Source organism: Caretta caretta, chromosome 9 (assembly GCF_965140235.1).
Source record: "Caretta caretta isolate rCarCar2 chromosome 9, rCarCar1.hap1, whole genome shotgun sequence".
Classification (NCBI taxonomy): Eukaryota; Metazoa; Chordata; order Testudines; family Cheloniidae; genus Caretta; species Caretta caretta.
In genome coordinates this window covers 42043736-42060747 of record NC_134214.1, presented here as the reverse complement: position 1 = coordinate 42060747, position 17012 = coordinate 42043736, and positions in this window count along the sequence as shown.

Below are 17012 nucleotides of genomic sequence, written 5' to 3'. Positions count from 1 at the left end.
CCATCCTCTGCAGAGTGTGACCTTGTACATATGGTGTGTGTGAGGTCATGCTGTGCAGAGGATACCATTTTGTAGAACACAATGGTGTCTTCTGCACAGTAGGGATCATCACAAGCCGCTCCACTGAATGGGGTCATGACCCACAGTTTGGGAACCATTGCCCTATGGCTTTGCTTACACTAAAATGTTAAGTTGACCCAGCTACATTGCTTGGGATGTGAAAAATCCACACCTCTGAGTGATGTAGTGATGCCAATCTAATCCCTGGTGTAGACAGCGCTAAGATGACAGAAGAATTCTTCCATTGACCTAACTACTGCCTCTTTGGGAGGTTGATTACTTATGCCAATGGAAGAACCCCTCCCATCAGTGTAGGTAGTGTCTACACCAGGGTTCTGAAACTCAAATGACCACGAGGGCCACATGAGGACTAGTACATTGGCCCGAGGATCACACCACTACCCCCCTGCTGCCCCGCCCCTGCCCCCACTCCACCCCTTCTGTGAGGCGCTGCCCCTACCCCCAGGGGGTGCAGGGTGTGGCAGGGGGCTCAGGGCAGAGGGTCGGGGTGCAGGGTGTGGCAGGCGGCTCAGGGCAGAGGGTTGGGGTGCAGGAGGGGTGTGGGGTGCAGCAGGGGGCTCAGGGCAGGGGGTTGGGGTGCAGGAGGTGTGTGGGGTGTGGCAGGGGGCTTAGGGCAGGGGGTCAGGGTGCAGGAAGGGTGTGGGGTGCAGCACGGGGCTCAGAGCAGGGGGTTCGGCTGCAGGAAAGGTTTGGGGGGAGGTTCCAGCCCGGCACTCACCGGGGGGCAGGGCAGGCTCTGGGAAGCGGCCGGGACATGGGGGCGGCAGGGGAGCGGGCATCTGTGTGTTGCCCTGGCCGCTCCTCCAGGTACCTCCCCCAAAGCTCCCATTGACCGCTCTAGGTAAATGCTGGGGGCGAGCGTGCCGCAGGGAGCTGGCGGGCCGAAGAAAATAACCCTACGAGCCACGTGTTTGAGACCCCTGGTCTACACTGAGGCCGTTTACACAGCTGCAGCTGTGCTGCTGTAGCATTTCAAATGTAGGCAAGCCCTAAGACTATATATCTACACAAGAAGCACTTTACTGATCTAGGTATACTGGTATACTATACTGGCAAAGCACTCCTACCGTGGATGCACTTGTACTGGAAAAACTGCACTTTACCGGCGTAGCTTATTCCACCCTCTCCTGTGCACAACAAGCTATATTCGCAAAACCACAGTTTTGCTGGTATAGCTACGTCTACTCTAGGGGATTTTGTCAGCACAGCTGTCAGTCGGGGATCACATCTTATTGTGTGTATCAGTCTCTGGAGAAGCAAAAGGGGATTGGAAGTGATTCTGTATTGCACTGTCTTCTACTCAGGAGTAAGACCTCAACTTCTCTGGAGGAATTAAGTAATTCCTTGTGCAACAAGCCAAATTTTGGTCAAACCTCAGATTATGCACAACTCCCAGTAATTTCAAATGCACAGACCTAGTTAGTTCCTCTCAGAGAGGTGGATTAATACAGTGACAGGAGAACCAGTCAGCCTCACCTCAGTCCCTGGAAAAATCAAGGAGCAGGTCCTCAAGGAATCAATTCTGAAGCACTTCGAGGAGAGGAAAGTGATCAGGAACAGTCAGCATGGATTCACCAAGGGCAAGTCATGCCTGACTAATCTAATCGCCTTCTATGACAAGATAACTGGTTCTGTGGATGAGGGGAAAGCAGTGGACGTGTTATTCCTTGACTTTAGCAAAGCTTTTGATATGGTCTCCCACAATATTCTTTCCAGCAAGTTAAAGAAGTACGGGCTGGGTGAATGGACTATAAGGTGGATAGAAAGCTGGCTAGATTGTTGGGCTCAACGGGTAGTGATCAATGGCTCCATGTCTAGTTGGCAGCCGGTATCAAGTGGAGTGCCCCAAGGGTCGGTCCTTGGGCCAGTTTTGTTCAATATCTTCATTAATGATCTGGAGGATGGTGTGGATTGCACCCTCAGCAAGTTTGCAGATGACACTAAACTGGGAGGAGAGGTAGATACACTGGAGGTAGGGATAGGATACAGAGGGACCTAGACAAATTAGAGGATTGGGCCAAAAGAAATCTGATGAGGTTCAACAAGGACAAGTGCAGAGTCCTGCACTTAGGACGGAAGAATCCCATGCACCGTTACAGACTAGGGACCGAATGGCTGGGCAGCAGTTCTGCAGAAAAGGACCTAGGGGTTACAGTGGATGAGAAACTGGATATGAGTCAGCAGTGTGCCCTTGTTGCCAAGAAGGCTAACAGCATTTTGGGCTGTATAAGTAGGGGCATTGCCAGCAGATCGAGGGACATGATCGTTCCCCTCTATTAGACATTGGTGAGGCCTCATCTGGAGTAGTGTGTCCAGTTTTGGGCCCCACACTACAAGAAGGATGTGGAAAAATTGGAAAGCGTCCAGCGGAGGGCAACAAAAATGATTAGGGGACTGGAACACATGACTTATGAGGAGAGGCTGAGGGAACTGGGATTGTTTAGTCTGCAGAAGAGAAGAATGAGGGGGGATTTGATAGCTGCTTTCAACTACCTGAAAGGGGGTTCCAAAGAGGATGGATCTAGACTGTTCTCAGGGGTAGCAGTTGACAGAACAAGGAGTAATGGTCTCAAGTTGCAGTGGGGGAGGTTTACGTTGGATATTAGGAAAAACTTTTCCACTAGGAGGGTGGTGAAACACTGGAATGCGTTACCTAGAGAGGTGGTGGAATCTCCTTCCTTAGAGGTTTTTAAGGTCAGACTTGACAAAGCCCTGGCTGGGATGATTTAGTGGCGGATTGGTCCTGCTTTGAGCAGGGGGTTGGACTAGATGACCTTCTGAAGTCCCTTCCAATCCTGATATTCTGTGATTCTGTGAACCCCTCCTGTTGCTGTAGTGAGTGTCTACACTGAAGCACTGCAGCTGTGCCACTGTAGTGGTTTAAGTGTAGACATAATTTTAGATTCTGACTTCAGTGGGAGCCAGATCAGGCTCTTAGACACCCATAAATTTTGTGCTGTGTCCTAAACAATCAGTTGACTTATGAGTTAGTGCAAAAAATCCCCAAACATTACAATTATCCTTCTAACAAGAAGGATCTGTAGGTTTCAATCAGAGCCAGGACTGGCTCTAGGCACCAGCAAAGCAAGTATGAGCTTGGGGCGGCACAATTCCAGGGGTGGCATTCTGGCCGTCCTTTTTTTTTTTTTTGCTTGGGGCGGCAAAAACCTAGAACCGGCCCTAATTAGAGTGCAGCCACCTCTCAGTTCCAGAGGTTCAGTCCTGTGCATATAAGCACCTCCAACTATATTTGTATATCTGAACCTTATTTCAGCCTCTTCAGTATGTAAACTGAGCTGGAAATCTACAAGAAGCAGGATTTTATGTGAGATTTCCAGACTATTCTACTTTTGACCAAGCCTGAAATGTCAGGATAACAGTCTCACTCACAGTTCTCTAGCATTTCCACTCCTGGCCCTGACCAGACATAGGAAATGCAAACCAGACTGTACATGAAAAATTAATTAACCAAACTGTTTTGGACCCTTAGAAAGAGTTTGGTTCAGGGCAAATTTGAATTCACCTGAAAATTCAGGCCCACTCCTATTTTTTCTGAGCTTAGTTTCATTTTTTCATCTATGCTGAAACTATCCTTAAAAGTCCATGAAATATACAAATTATAAAAACAACTATGAGAGTGAATTAAACTCCAAATGCAAATAAATTCAGTAATAAGCTTAGATGACTTAATTCTGCAGCCTACATAGGGCTGGATTTAACCCTGGGATTCTGTGGGTGCCACCCAGCGGGACCTGGTCTGTGGGCATCAAGCAGTGACAAATCCCTCTGGTGGTGGGGGCATAGTAAAGCATTTCTTCTGCAACTGCTGCTAGGCTGAAGATCCACAGTTAGCATTAAGTGATGCTGGCTGTGGAGGGGAGAGGCCAAGATAGCTAGGAGATGTAAAGATTCAACACAACTCCCAGGACCCTCTGTCAGTTGCTTTCCTGTGGAGCCTTGGCCCGAGTTGACAGCTTCCCTTCACTGAGAGTGAATTCCTTTGGAGTGCAATTTGTATTCCAGTGACCATAGGAGTAAAACTGGCCCATAGTAGGGACCAGTATATAAACATCACATGCTGTTTCATGACCTTTATGTAGGGCCATATCCTGCTTCCCTTCTATGTATAGGACTACGGTTTGCAGAACGCCTATTGATTTCAGTGAGAGTTACACATGGCTAGAAGAATAGCCTTTAGTATCAATGGGAATCCTTTTGTGGCCTGATAACATTATTTGGCCTTATTTGTATTAGACAAGCTACAAACAAGGATGCAGCCTTAAGTGTGAATTTATTCACTTCTGGTAGTTATTCAGATATTACTGGTATTTAGAATACTATATATAACTTACTAAGTGTAGAATGATGCAGGATTAGGCCTACATGCTGGGGATATTAATTCAATCTATCCTCATCTGCTCAGCCCCATAAGTGCCTAAATGCAATAAAGTAACTGAATTATTCATAAGAATGCTTAACATCGAAAGCCTCTGCCACGGGCTGCCCTAGTGAATGTTAGAGCCGGTTCTGTTCAGTACTATCCATGCTAGCGCGCTCAGTTGACATTTGGGAACATTTTTCAAGTTTAGAAGAATTAAAACAACTGTATCTTGCTTTGTCATTCTTATTTTAATGAGGAGGATAAAGGGCTGGGACTTTTAAACTTTGATGTTATCTGACTCAAAAAAACAGCTAAGGAAAAGAAAGGTTTTTTTGTTTTTTGTTTATTGAGCTCTTTGTTAACTTTTAATGCTAGGAATATCATACACATAAATGTTCACAAAAACACCAAATGGATTTTGAGAAGCTATGTGATCTAGCAGATTGAGAATGCTACTGGTAACCAAAAATCTGGAGTCCTGCTCCTGACTCGGGTAGCCTGGGCAAGTCAGCTAGGTCAACTTTTAAAAACGTGGTTGCCTGAAGTTTGACACGCACATCTGAAACATTGTGGCTTTAAATTTCGCAGCATATCAGGGCCAAGTCATCCCACTGTTCTTGCTCTAGAGAGGATGAAAGAAGTGGAAAGCCTGCTCCTTTGGCAAAAATTCTGTTGTGGGGCAAAAGGATGGGCCTTTGTGTGCCAAATACACAGTCTCCACAGAAGCCCCTAGGCAATCACTTTTTGTATTTGAAATTCTGGATTTGGGGGAAGGGTGCCAAATTGATAGGGATTTTCCTGCATGATCAGTGCAGACTGTCATCATTATCTTATGGGAAAGCCACTGTGTGTGAAGTGAAGGGGACAGACGAGGGGAGAGAGCCAATGGAGAGCCAATGGCTCTCACCCCACGGAGAGAGCCAGACTGATGCAGTGCCAATGCACTGGACCTCTTCAGATGCCCTGGCATTTGCAATATCTCTTTGTAGATCTGAGGATATCCATGAGGAAGGCCATCCCTTCCACTCACTTTTTTAGGAGCAAACACTTCCTCCCTTCCTGGATGGGATTATTGAAAGGCAACTGTGTGGCCCCACAGCCTAGACTTTGGTCTTCTCATGGGTTTTCCAGTAGGAGGCATGATTTAGCTTCTAGTTTCTGCATCTGTTCAAGTGAGTTAAAAGGAGTTACCTAGCTACCTCTCAGAGGTGTTATGAAATGTAATAAGTTCTTAGATGCAGAATGCTCTGAAGATATAGAGTGCTATACAAAGGCAGGAACATGGCCCCACTGAAGTCAATGGAAAAGCTCACAATGCTGAATGTAAGCATGATCAACCCTAAATGGCAAGGTATTTTCCTATTAACAATATCAGGCATGGCTTTTTTGTAAATGCTTTGGTTAATTCTTATTAAGTCCCTACCAGCCAATGTTACATGCATGAATAATAATATTTTGCAGTTACATAACACCTCTCATTCTGGGGGCTCAAAGCATTTTACAAATATTAGTTAATTAACACACACACACACACCACAAGACACTTAGAGCTACATTTTAAAAGGTGGGTTCTTAAAGTGAGGCACCTACATAGTTTTTTTTAAAGACACCGATGTATTTATTTAGGTATCCAAATATGGACTTCAGTGCCTGACTTCAGACAACCAAGTTTGAAAATGTGACCCTTAGGGCCTAATCCTGTGATGTGTTGAGTGCCCAGAGTCAAAGGCACCCAGACCCAAAGTTAGGCACCTAAATACCTTTGAGGATCTTGGTCTGAGTGCCTTGCAGAATTGGACCCTCTGTGCCTCACTTTATTTATCTGTAAAATGGATATTATACTTAGTGAGCATGGCACTTCAGTCTGGTCCCCATAACTCCACTGGGTTTGTAGCATTTGTATGTCAGGGCAGACTTTACATAATTCTGTAACGTCCCTTTCACCTAATGTTACAGAATTATTTAAGGTAAAAGTTTGGTTCCACTGAGGTCAATGAGAAAACTCCCTTTGGCTTCAAGAGGACTAGGATTTTTTCTACAGTTACTGCCCCCTACAATTTAAAACTGCTTTCCTGTATTGACTCTGTTTCCTTTTGCCCAGGTACATGACCCAGAATTTTCATCATCTGCCAGAGGTTGCGTGGAGATTGGATCACAGCGCATTGGCATGGGCATTCATCTAAGCAACTAGAGCACTTTTCTGTAACAACCACTCATTTGTCTGGGAATAAACAAAAGAAGAAACAATCCATTATAAAAAGTTTACAGTTAAATTTCTTAAATGGTATATTTACAAAGTAAGACTTTACAGCCAGTTTTGAAGGGAAGAATTCAGAAACTGCCATCTTTACTGCTTAAGTAAATATACATAGGATCACTTGTATGCCAGGTCCCATGCTACCCTGATGTAACCGCTGCAAAGACAAATGTATAGACTGGTGGGCTAATTGGCAGACACCCACTCCTCACTAGATCTGGAATTTGTTTACTGGCACGACTGCATTTGTTTAGCTTTATGTCTACAGAGGGAAACGCCTTTCCACCGGATGTTTATAACCCTACCAGAGAGAAAGAGGTAAGATTTGAAATTCTGAACATCTTTGCCATAGAACAAATTTCAGTAGAGCTAGTACATTTTTCTGGGGTTTGAGGTGTGTATGTGTTTTTGTGCATGTGTGCATTAATCAAAACACAAACATTTGTAGCAAATAAAAATAAAAATAAATAAATAAACAAATAAAGAAATAAATAAAATGTTTAAGTAAGAACCTGGGAAATGCCATATTTTAGCCAACATATGTTTTGACTTAAAAAAACAAAACAAAAAAAACCCACCAGCTCCACTCTTTAGTTCAGTATTTTTGACATCTAGGGTGAGCACTGGCAGAAGGTCTATAGGGTTTAAGTAGTGCACAGGCCTTATGTAGTCCTCTGCACAGGATGAATTTATTGCAGGGAGAAAAGCCATAGCATTGGTTCACGCTGCTACTGGGCACCTCCAACTGGTGAAACACAATGGACAGGGATCAATCAATATAATATTTCAGGGGAAAATACAGATTGGTAGCAAAGTTCAGTAGTAGCGAAGTGTTCAATTTGGTCTACTGTTGTAATAGTTTTAAAAGAAAGATTTGTTCAGTGACAGACCCTGCTATAGTGTGCAGTACTAGATTATTGCTAAATTACAGGCCTACTCAAGCTTGAATAACTGAAAACGATACAGTGCTTACTGCAAGTTAGTCAAGTTATTCAATTACACTGCTTCATTTCTGCTGAATTTTGATCTCTTAGTGTTTCTGCTAATCAGCAATAAAGCTATTTATCAGGATCATGTGTGTTATTTTAGGCAAATTGTAAACTCACATGGCTGCTTCCCTCAGTGGCTGCTTCCTTGATTAGTGGGCAACACAAATGAAAACATTGTACAAAAATAGATTTGGATTCATTGTAATAGCTAACACCAACCAACAGAAATTCTGATCAGATTTATGAGGTCAGCCTATTTCTGGGTCACTGGAATTCTAATGACAGAATGTTCATTTCTTCCAGTGGAGCAACCTTAATTAGATGGTAATATCCTTGGAGCAGGGTGTCTGTTTCTTACTTGCTTTGTCTAAATAATAATTCACTGTGTGCTGGTAACATACAGCCTCTCATCCTCCTCTTTCCCTGCCCTCTGTCACCTCCAAACTGCTGTAGAGTATAGCCAGCAAAGCGTATTTGGGCACCTTTGTCTAACTGGTGCACTCATAAAACACACAGCAGATGTCAGTGCATTACAAATCTTTGGTAAGAAATAATAATTATAAATGAGAGAGCTAAACAAAGCACATAAACAGAGCAATACTCTGAGACTCTCTGAAAACTTGTCCCACTGTGTTTGACTTATTTTATTAACTTCTAATATGAGGAATTTTACATTTCTCTTTGCAGCTTTTACAACTTCTCTTTGTGGAGTCATTCTTCAGTACATATTGAAATCACTTACCCAAGGACTGGAATATACTCTTCCCAGTCTGAAGGAAGGGGGGGCGGGGGGAGAGCTACAACTCAGTAATTAAAAGCTTGTCACTGAGTGGAATAAACCAGAGTGTAGAGCTGCTATTTGCTTTATTCTGTAACTAGAGATTCTCTCTTTACACTGGGGAAGCCAATCTAAGGAAAATATTTCCCACAGCTGGGTCATCCAGAGTCAAGTTATGCATACCCTAAATTGCCTAGGACCTGATCCTGCTCCCACTGAAGTTTTGCCATTGACTTCAATGGAGTAGGACCAGGCCCCTGAAGAGAACAGAGACCCAATTAAAAGCATCCCCTGTTTTCCCCAGAACAGAGAGCCCTGCAAAAATAAACAGCCTCTCTATCCCTCAGTGATCTGTACAGATAAAACAGTGTGCATGCCCAGGGACCCTTCTGAGATAAGCCACATTCTCAGGAAGCCTAAGACATACACCTCAGTCCAGGGGGCTTCCTTACTTTGTACACCCAGTTTCCCCACATGACACAGATCATTGTCTGGAAATGAAAAGACACAGCTACAAAAATCATCCAGCATTCAACTGCCTCTCAGGAAACTGCAGAGGGATTTTTTTTTTTTTTTGAGACGCAAAGCAGAATGTTTATCCTTCTTATCTCAGAAAGGAAACCTATGGGAAACTGTATGCCATATTCTCCACTGGTCTCCTGTCATATAATTATAATGCATTACACAAAGCAGACAGCTTTTGGAAAATCAGTAGGTCTAATGAGAGGACAATCCCTTAGTAGAAGGTGCTTTGGTTTCCTTTCCAAATGTTGCAAGCCTCATTTGAGTATTCCTTGGTGTAAACAATACATGAGCTAAATGTTTGGATTAGGAAAATACAATGCACCTTAAGTGTCCCATGGCATTAGGGGAATAATTGTTGCATAAGGAAAATCTCTTTTCCCCCAAGTAAGGAACCCAGGCCAGATTTTTCAGACTTCAAAGAAAGAACCCAGTAGGGCCTTTCCCACTGCCAAATTGCTTAAGTGACAAAATAAAACAAAACCAAAAACCAAAAAAGTGATTGTAATTTTCCCATTAAATGCTTGGGATAAATTCAATATATATATATTTTTAGCATTGATGCTATTAATTTCTAGAGTGGAAGTCAAGTCACTAGAATCTCAAAGAATTCAAGCAGTTGTTTTGGAAGAAAATGCAATACAACACTTTTCCAACATAACACACAGCTCTTCTTGCTATATGGAAATTCTGATATTTTACAGGAATTATTAACAGCTGCTAAATTGTGGATTTTATATATTATCAAGGTCAGCACACATTATACCAATGAGACAGCTAACACTGATGATCTGTGTGTATGTTACATTTTGCCACAGAATTTTCCCTTGAAGGTTTCCCACATAAGAATGGCCACACTGGGTCAGACCAATGGTCCAGTATCCTGTCTTCCAACAGTGGCCAACGTCAGATGCTCCAGAAGGAATGAACAGAACAGGTAATCATCAAATGATCCATCCCATGTTGCCCATTCCCAGATTCTCACAAACAGAGGCTAGGAACAACATCCTTGCCCATCCTGGCTAATAGCCATTGATGGACTGATCCTCCATGAACTTATCTAGTTCTTTTTCTGAACCCTGTTATAGTCTTGGTCTTCACAACATCCTCTGGCAAAGAGTTCCACAGGCTGACTGTGCATTGCGTGAAGAAATACTTCCTTTTGTTTGTTTTAAACCTGCTGCCTATCAATTTCATTTGGTTACCCCTAGTTCTTGTGTTATGAGAAGGAGTAAATAACACTTCCTTATTTACTTTCTCCACACCAGTCATAATTTTAGAGACCTCTATCATATCCCAACCGTAGTCATCTCTTTTCCAAGATGAAAAGTCTCAGTCTTATTAATCTCTCCTCATATGGAAGCTGTTCCATACCCCTAATAATTTTTGTTGCCCTTTTCTGAACCTTTTCCAATTCCAGTATATCTTTTTTGAGATGGGGTGAGCAGATCAGCACACAGTAGTCAAGATGTGGATGTATCATGGATTTATATAGTGGCAATATGATATTTTCTGTCTTATTATCTATCCCTTTCCTAATCTATCCCTTTCCCAACATTCTGTTAACTTTTTTGACTCCTGCACCATATTGAGTGGATGTTTTCAGAGAACTATCCACAATGATTCCAAGATCTCTTTCTTGAGTGGTAACAGCTAATTTAGAGCCCATCATTTTATATGTATGGTTGGGATTATGTTTGGCAATGTGCATTACTTTGCATTTATCAACATTGAAAAAAAAAACCCACACAAAGCTCACAGTGGTTCTGTAAGTTCCACTAAATTGCCAGTGACTACATTTTACTGAAGAATTACAAGAAATAGTTAGAGAAGCCAAGATGGAAAATTCCTTTAATGGACATAAAGGTTAATGAAGATCCCAGGGTTTGCTGTACTCTAAAGTATGGAGACCATATGGGAGGAGTGTGCTAATGCCAGCTGTCCAATTTCAGAATATTTGAGGGAAATTTTCAAGAGCTCAAAAACAGATCTACATTTGTTCAGCATCCACAATTAGGATCAGAGTTTTAAAAGTGCTGAGCACCCAGTAGATCCCATTGTGACATGTAGGGACAGATCTCCAAAAGCACTTAACATCCAACGAACTACGAAGTATTTCAATGGCATCAGTGGGGAGCCCTATGTGTATACAGAAGAAACTTTTGTTTTTTTACTATTCTAACAACATTTATTGGCTTATTATAGTTGTAGAATTATCCAAAAGCAAATAGCTTTTTGACATATTTTGAAATGCTTGTTGGAAACACAGCACTAAGGGCTGGTCTACACTAAAGCTGTAACTCGACCTAAGTTACACTATTTCAGTTACGTAACTGAGGCAGTGTAACTTAGTGTGGTGTAGACACTGCTGTAATTTGATCTGTGTCAATGGGAGATGCTCTCCCACTGACTTACCTTATGCTTCTCAGGGAGCTGGAGTACCAAAATCAATGAGAGAGCACTCTGCCACTGACTTCACGGGTCTTTACCAGACCTGCTAAATTGGCACTGCTGCATTGATTGCAACAGTGCTGATTTAGCAGTAAGTATAGACATGCCCTGAGTTACTATCCTATGTGCTATACTGCCATTGCACATTACTGATTTTATTATGGCATTCACTACCCACCAGCACTTTGCTCAAACACTATGTTTCACAGCCGTGGTCTACACTTAAAATTTAAATCACCCTAGCTACATTTCTCAGGGATGTGAAAAATTCACACCCATGAGTGCTTTAGTTAAGCTAACCTAATCCTGTTGTAGAAGCGGCTAGGTCGACAGAGGAATTCTTCCATTGACCTAACTACTACCCCCACTTGGGGAGGTGGATTAGTTACACAATGGAAGGATCTATTTGGTAGGAAGCATCTACACTACGGCGCTACAGTGGCATAGCATCAGCACTGCAGCTGTGCTGTTGTAGCACCTGAAGTATAGACATGCCCTTAGATCTCATATGTCTGGCAACCGTGTTTCCTACTTGATAAGAAAGCTATAATGTGTGTGTGTGTACTCTGGAAACTGTATATGTCTTTGGAAAAAGTGATTACAATAAAAAATCTTTGTTCTAAAGTCAACACATGTACAACAAGATGAAACAATATTACAGCCTAGTTCAATCTGGTGTGTGTAGGGAAGACTTTCTAAGATGCAGAGAAAGCTCTCCCTAGCTTCCCACTTCTTTGGGCTGGACATTTTCAAAATCCAAGAGAAATCCCCTGATCAATTCAATAGGAATCAGGAAACAGCGGATAGGGCATATCACATAGGGGTTTCCTAACACACAGCAAAAAGCTCTCACTGACATTTTAAAGAAAGCAATACTAGGGCAATCTGAAATCAGATCCTCTGTAAAAAGCAGCAATATCACTTCTGTCAACTTAAATTGTTTTAACTTGATCAAGTAGCCATTCAATCACCATAACAGAGGATATGTCTACATTGCAATCAGGGCTTATGATTGAAACATGTGTAGATACACCAAAGCTAGCTTTAACCTAGCTAGCCTGTGTATTGATAGCAGTGAATCTGCAGCAGCATGGACTTCAGCATGGGCTAGTAATAAACGAGGGTCCCTGGCAGGCTTGTGCAGTCCGCATGGAAGCCCACACTGCTGCAACTTCATGGCTAATGGTATGCAAGCTAACTAGATTAAAACTAGCTCAGGTATGTCTACGCATATTGCAATCACACACCTTGACTGCCATGGAGACATACCCACAAATGGTATCATTGTTGTTCCTATGCTTGTGTATCACATGGCAAGGAAGCATTTTATATGGCAATCAAAATGTGGAAAATAAAACAATCATCTCTACCAAAACCAAACGTTTCATCATAAACCTGCTGTTTTTATCATATGGTAAATAGTATGAATGGTCGCTAGCTAACTATTATTTGTATTGAAGTGACTAAGAGCCCCAGTTATGGACCATTGTGCTAGGTGCTCTACAAACACAGAACCAAAGGACAGTTCCTGTCCTAAAGAGTTTACAATCTAAGTACAAGGCTGAATTTGTACCAATTTAAAATCTGTACTATAAAATGGGATTTTCAGAAGCAGTCAGTGCTAGCTTAACTCCCACTGACTCCTGTGGAAGCAGACCTGGGCCAGTGCTGAGTGCTTCTAAAAATTCCATCCATAATGTGTCTATTGGAGACTGCTTTTCAGCATCAAGAACTCATGTGTGCAATAAAGAGACACTGAACTCACAGATCCATTTAAAAGATCATGGGGATTCCTGATGAAGAGAATAGATTGAGCATGACAAAGGGAACACACACATTAAAATAAACCAAACATGGAATTAAAGCTGATTCCTAATATTTCCAAACAAAACCCTGCTGAAAGTCAAAGAACCATTAAGACTCTGCAGTTGGACTGTAGCTCACCTGATGTTATTTTACTATATTTACCTGTATGTGTAAAACATGTCTGCTTGATTCTTGATAACTGCAACATTTGTACAGTCCCACATTCCAAATCCCTTGTGGACTCCTGGGGTGAATTCCTGGCTCCACTGAAGTCGATGGGAATTTTGCCATTGACTTAAATAAGACTAGAATTTCACCTCCAGTTAAAGAAGGTCATCCAGGGAACTATGATCACAAGGGGCTGATTAAGCCTCCAAAAAACCCAAGGAAAAAGTATCTAGAGGTTGTAGTAAGACTTAAGTCACTAGAAACACAAGTTCCCCTGAAAGGCAATGGGAATCCTGCTCCTAAGTCACGTAGGTGTTTTATAAAATCCCTCACTTTGATTTTTCTCTTGAAAAATGACAGAATATGACAATAGCAAACAGAGAATAAGGTCTCCAGGATTCACTTATTTGTGTCTATTGTTCCAAGAAGCAGAGGGATAGCAACTGTTTCCCCATGTTGCAAACAAAAAGTTTATCATCTCTCTAAATTTAAAAAGTCTCTGCAAAGAAGGCTGTCAAAATAAACCAAAAAAGGAGAGTTTCTCTGTCATGCTCATCAGGGTGGGAAAGAATATTTGTGTAGCTTTATAGAATTTTAAACCTGTGGTTGGTTTTGGGTTTCCTAGCACACTGGATCCAGCTGCCCTTTCCTGCTCTGGTGTTTCCTAGAGAGACCCAATTATCATCACTTAATTAATGCTGGAGGAGAGAAAAATCTCCTGTCAGAAGTCTTTGAAAAATTCAGAATGGATCCTCAAAGATATGAATGCAATATTTACAACTTAATGTATTGATTCACAAATCAGAAAGCTTTGAATTTATAAAGCCAAATACAGTGTCAAATGATTAAAACCATTTATCATTGAAAATATTCTGGGGTTTTTGAATCAAGAATAAGTTTGTATTAGCAGAGAACCTAATCATAATGAAGCACAGGTATTTTTCCATATATGTAGATATAAAGTACAAAACGTATAGCTAATTTTAGTATTAACATTGACATTGAATCGCTGTGTATTTAAAACTCAGTGATAATCACACAATCTGGAGGTATTTAAAAAAAATTAAGCACAATCACACATGGTACTTCAGAGTAAAAGTTTGCAGTCCCTACAGCTTTCCTTTTCGTAAACCAAGCCAAACTCCCCGCCACCAGTTTTCTCTGCTCTAATCTATTTAGTGCTTTCAAAACAATGTTTTTGATTTTTTTCACAAATGTCTCCAACACATTAATAATGAATGAATGCAATATAAGCCCTTCAATATAACAGACTGATAGGATTCATTACTTACCCCTTTTGGAGTTAACACTTAAGCTATAAAGCATCCCTCACAGTTCCAGTATCTCTACTAAAACGCCTCCATAATTCATTAGCCTAATATGATTTGTACCTTTTGAACCGTCTCTCAGTACAAATAGTGGTGCTGAACAGAGGTAAGATAATTTTACTGATATCCACTTGAACATATTAGTAACATATTAGTAATTATCAATAACTACAAATTATGAATGCAAATAACTAGCGTCTGATCTTGCCACCAGTAAGGGTTGAGAATGCCTGGCCCCTCACACGACTAGGCCCTAATGGGCATTGACTTCAACAGACTTTTGATTAGGATGTACATAGAATGCGTGTTCTGGTCTGAAGAATGTGAACCATGTATTCCAGAGAGAAACTGAAAGCACCCGATTCTAGTTTAGTTGGTGAAACTAGAAAATTGGTTTTCTTCTAATGTATTCCCAACAACTCCACAGATATGCCACATTGGTTTGATTTCTTTACAGGCAGTTTACAAGCAATTTTCTTTTCCTCTGCTTTAAAATGATTTGTCAAAGGTTTTGAATGTAAACTCACAGCCCTTTTCCAATTTGACATAGAATAACCACAAAGAAATAGAGGGTTGGTGGAACCAGAGGGCAGTTTCTGCTATCTAGAACAAAACTTTTTATTCATTTTCTAATTTTATTTGTTTTAGTATGATGTTCTGGTTCCTGTTTTTCTTCTTTTCCTTTAGTGTCTCTCTCTCCTTTTGACCTTCTCTATGTTCTTGATCAGCTCAAGTCTGCCTGTCTCCCTCAGCTCGTCTGTGGTATTTTTAATGCTTCCATCATCACAGTATCTGAGTGGTTCTGCATCTCTCCTCCCCTCTCCAAGAACTTCGCCACCAGTGAGTCTGTCTTTTAGTCCTACCTCCCTCTTCCCTCATTGCTGTCTTAAACCCATTCCTTTTTCTGAAATCACACTCTCTCTGTGCATTTGTCTGCCCTTGGAGAAGATAAAGGCTTTCTGTTCCTCTCCCCAGCAAAGTTAGTGGGCCAGACACACAGATCCTCAGTGGAGTAAGCCCCCCTCTGCGCCAGTATAAATTCCCTCCATCTATCCTACACCTCCACCAGCAATCGTGCTCTAAATACCTCCTTCTACTCAAACATTCCCTCCCTCATCCTGAACTGCCACACATCTCTCCTTCTCCCCTCCTTCTATCCTGCTATACTCCCTCCCAGGGGTGAAAGTAGCACAGAGGACTTACCGGTACAGGGGCCCATCCTCGGGTGGAAGCGATAGGGTTAGGGGGTCAGTCTCCACCAGCCAGCCCATCTGCGGTGCCTGGCCCGCGCTGCCTGGGGCTCCGTCGGCAATTTAAAAGAACCCAGGGCTCCATCCGCTGCTGCAGTAGCAGTAGCTGGAAGCCCCAGGCCCTTTTAAATCGCTGGGCCCTGGGGCAACTGCCCCTTTAACCACCCCCCCGCCGTTCGCGGCCCAGTGGGGGTGGGCAAAAGAGGTAGCGCTTTAATGTCGGCTGCATATGGGCCGGTACAGGCAGCCACTTCTTACCAGTACACTGTACCGGCCCACTTTCACCCCTGCTCTCTTCCCTCAAACATCCTCCATCCCCATGGAAAAGTGTGAAAACAGTTTTAAAAAGTGAGTATTTTTGTTTGCTCTAGTTTTTTAAAGATCTTTCCCCCCTTTTTTATAACAGGGGCTAGAGGGGAGAGGAAGTGTGATCAAAAGAGAAAGAGACTGGGATTATTTCCCAGAGGCCCCAAGTTCGATCCCACCCATTGACCACTGGTGTCTGTTGGTGTTACACTACCATAATACAAACAAACAACAGAATTTGGCTAAGACACTAGGGTTCACACCTGTGCTCTTATGAAAAATGCTGGGACATCTTTAACGACCACAGGTGACCAGTGCATGGGTTTTATATCCAATTTAAACTCCAACAGTCTGATGGCCCCTAACAATGGTCAACATTTTCAAACCTGGGTGCCTAAACTCCTAAAATGTGTAATTAGGCATCCAGGTCTGGCAAAGTTTGGACAATATGCTCAGACATTGGTTCAACAAAGACTCAGCAAAGAGAACCACCCTGTGAATCACTAACAATCTTCAACACCTATTGTAGGTGTTGTTTTGAGATTTCCCCCCAAGTACTTACCATGCTGGGCTAAAGACCCTCAGAGCTATATTGTCTGGAGCTTTTATACTCCTGGTAGGGTTCCCCTTGGTGAGCAAGTCTGAGGCGAGGCTCCTGACGAACCATGGTCCAAATTTCAAAAGACCCCAACGGT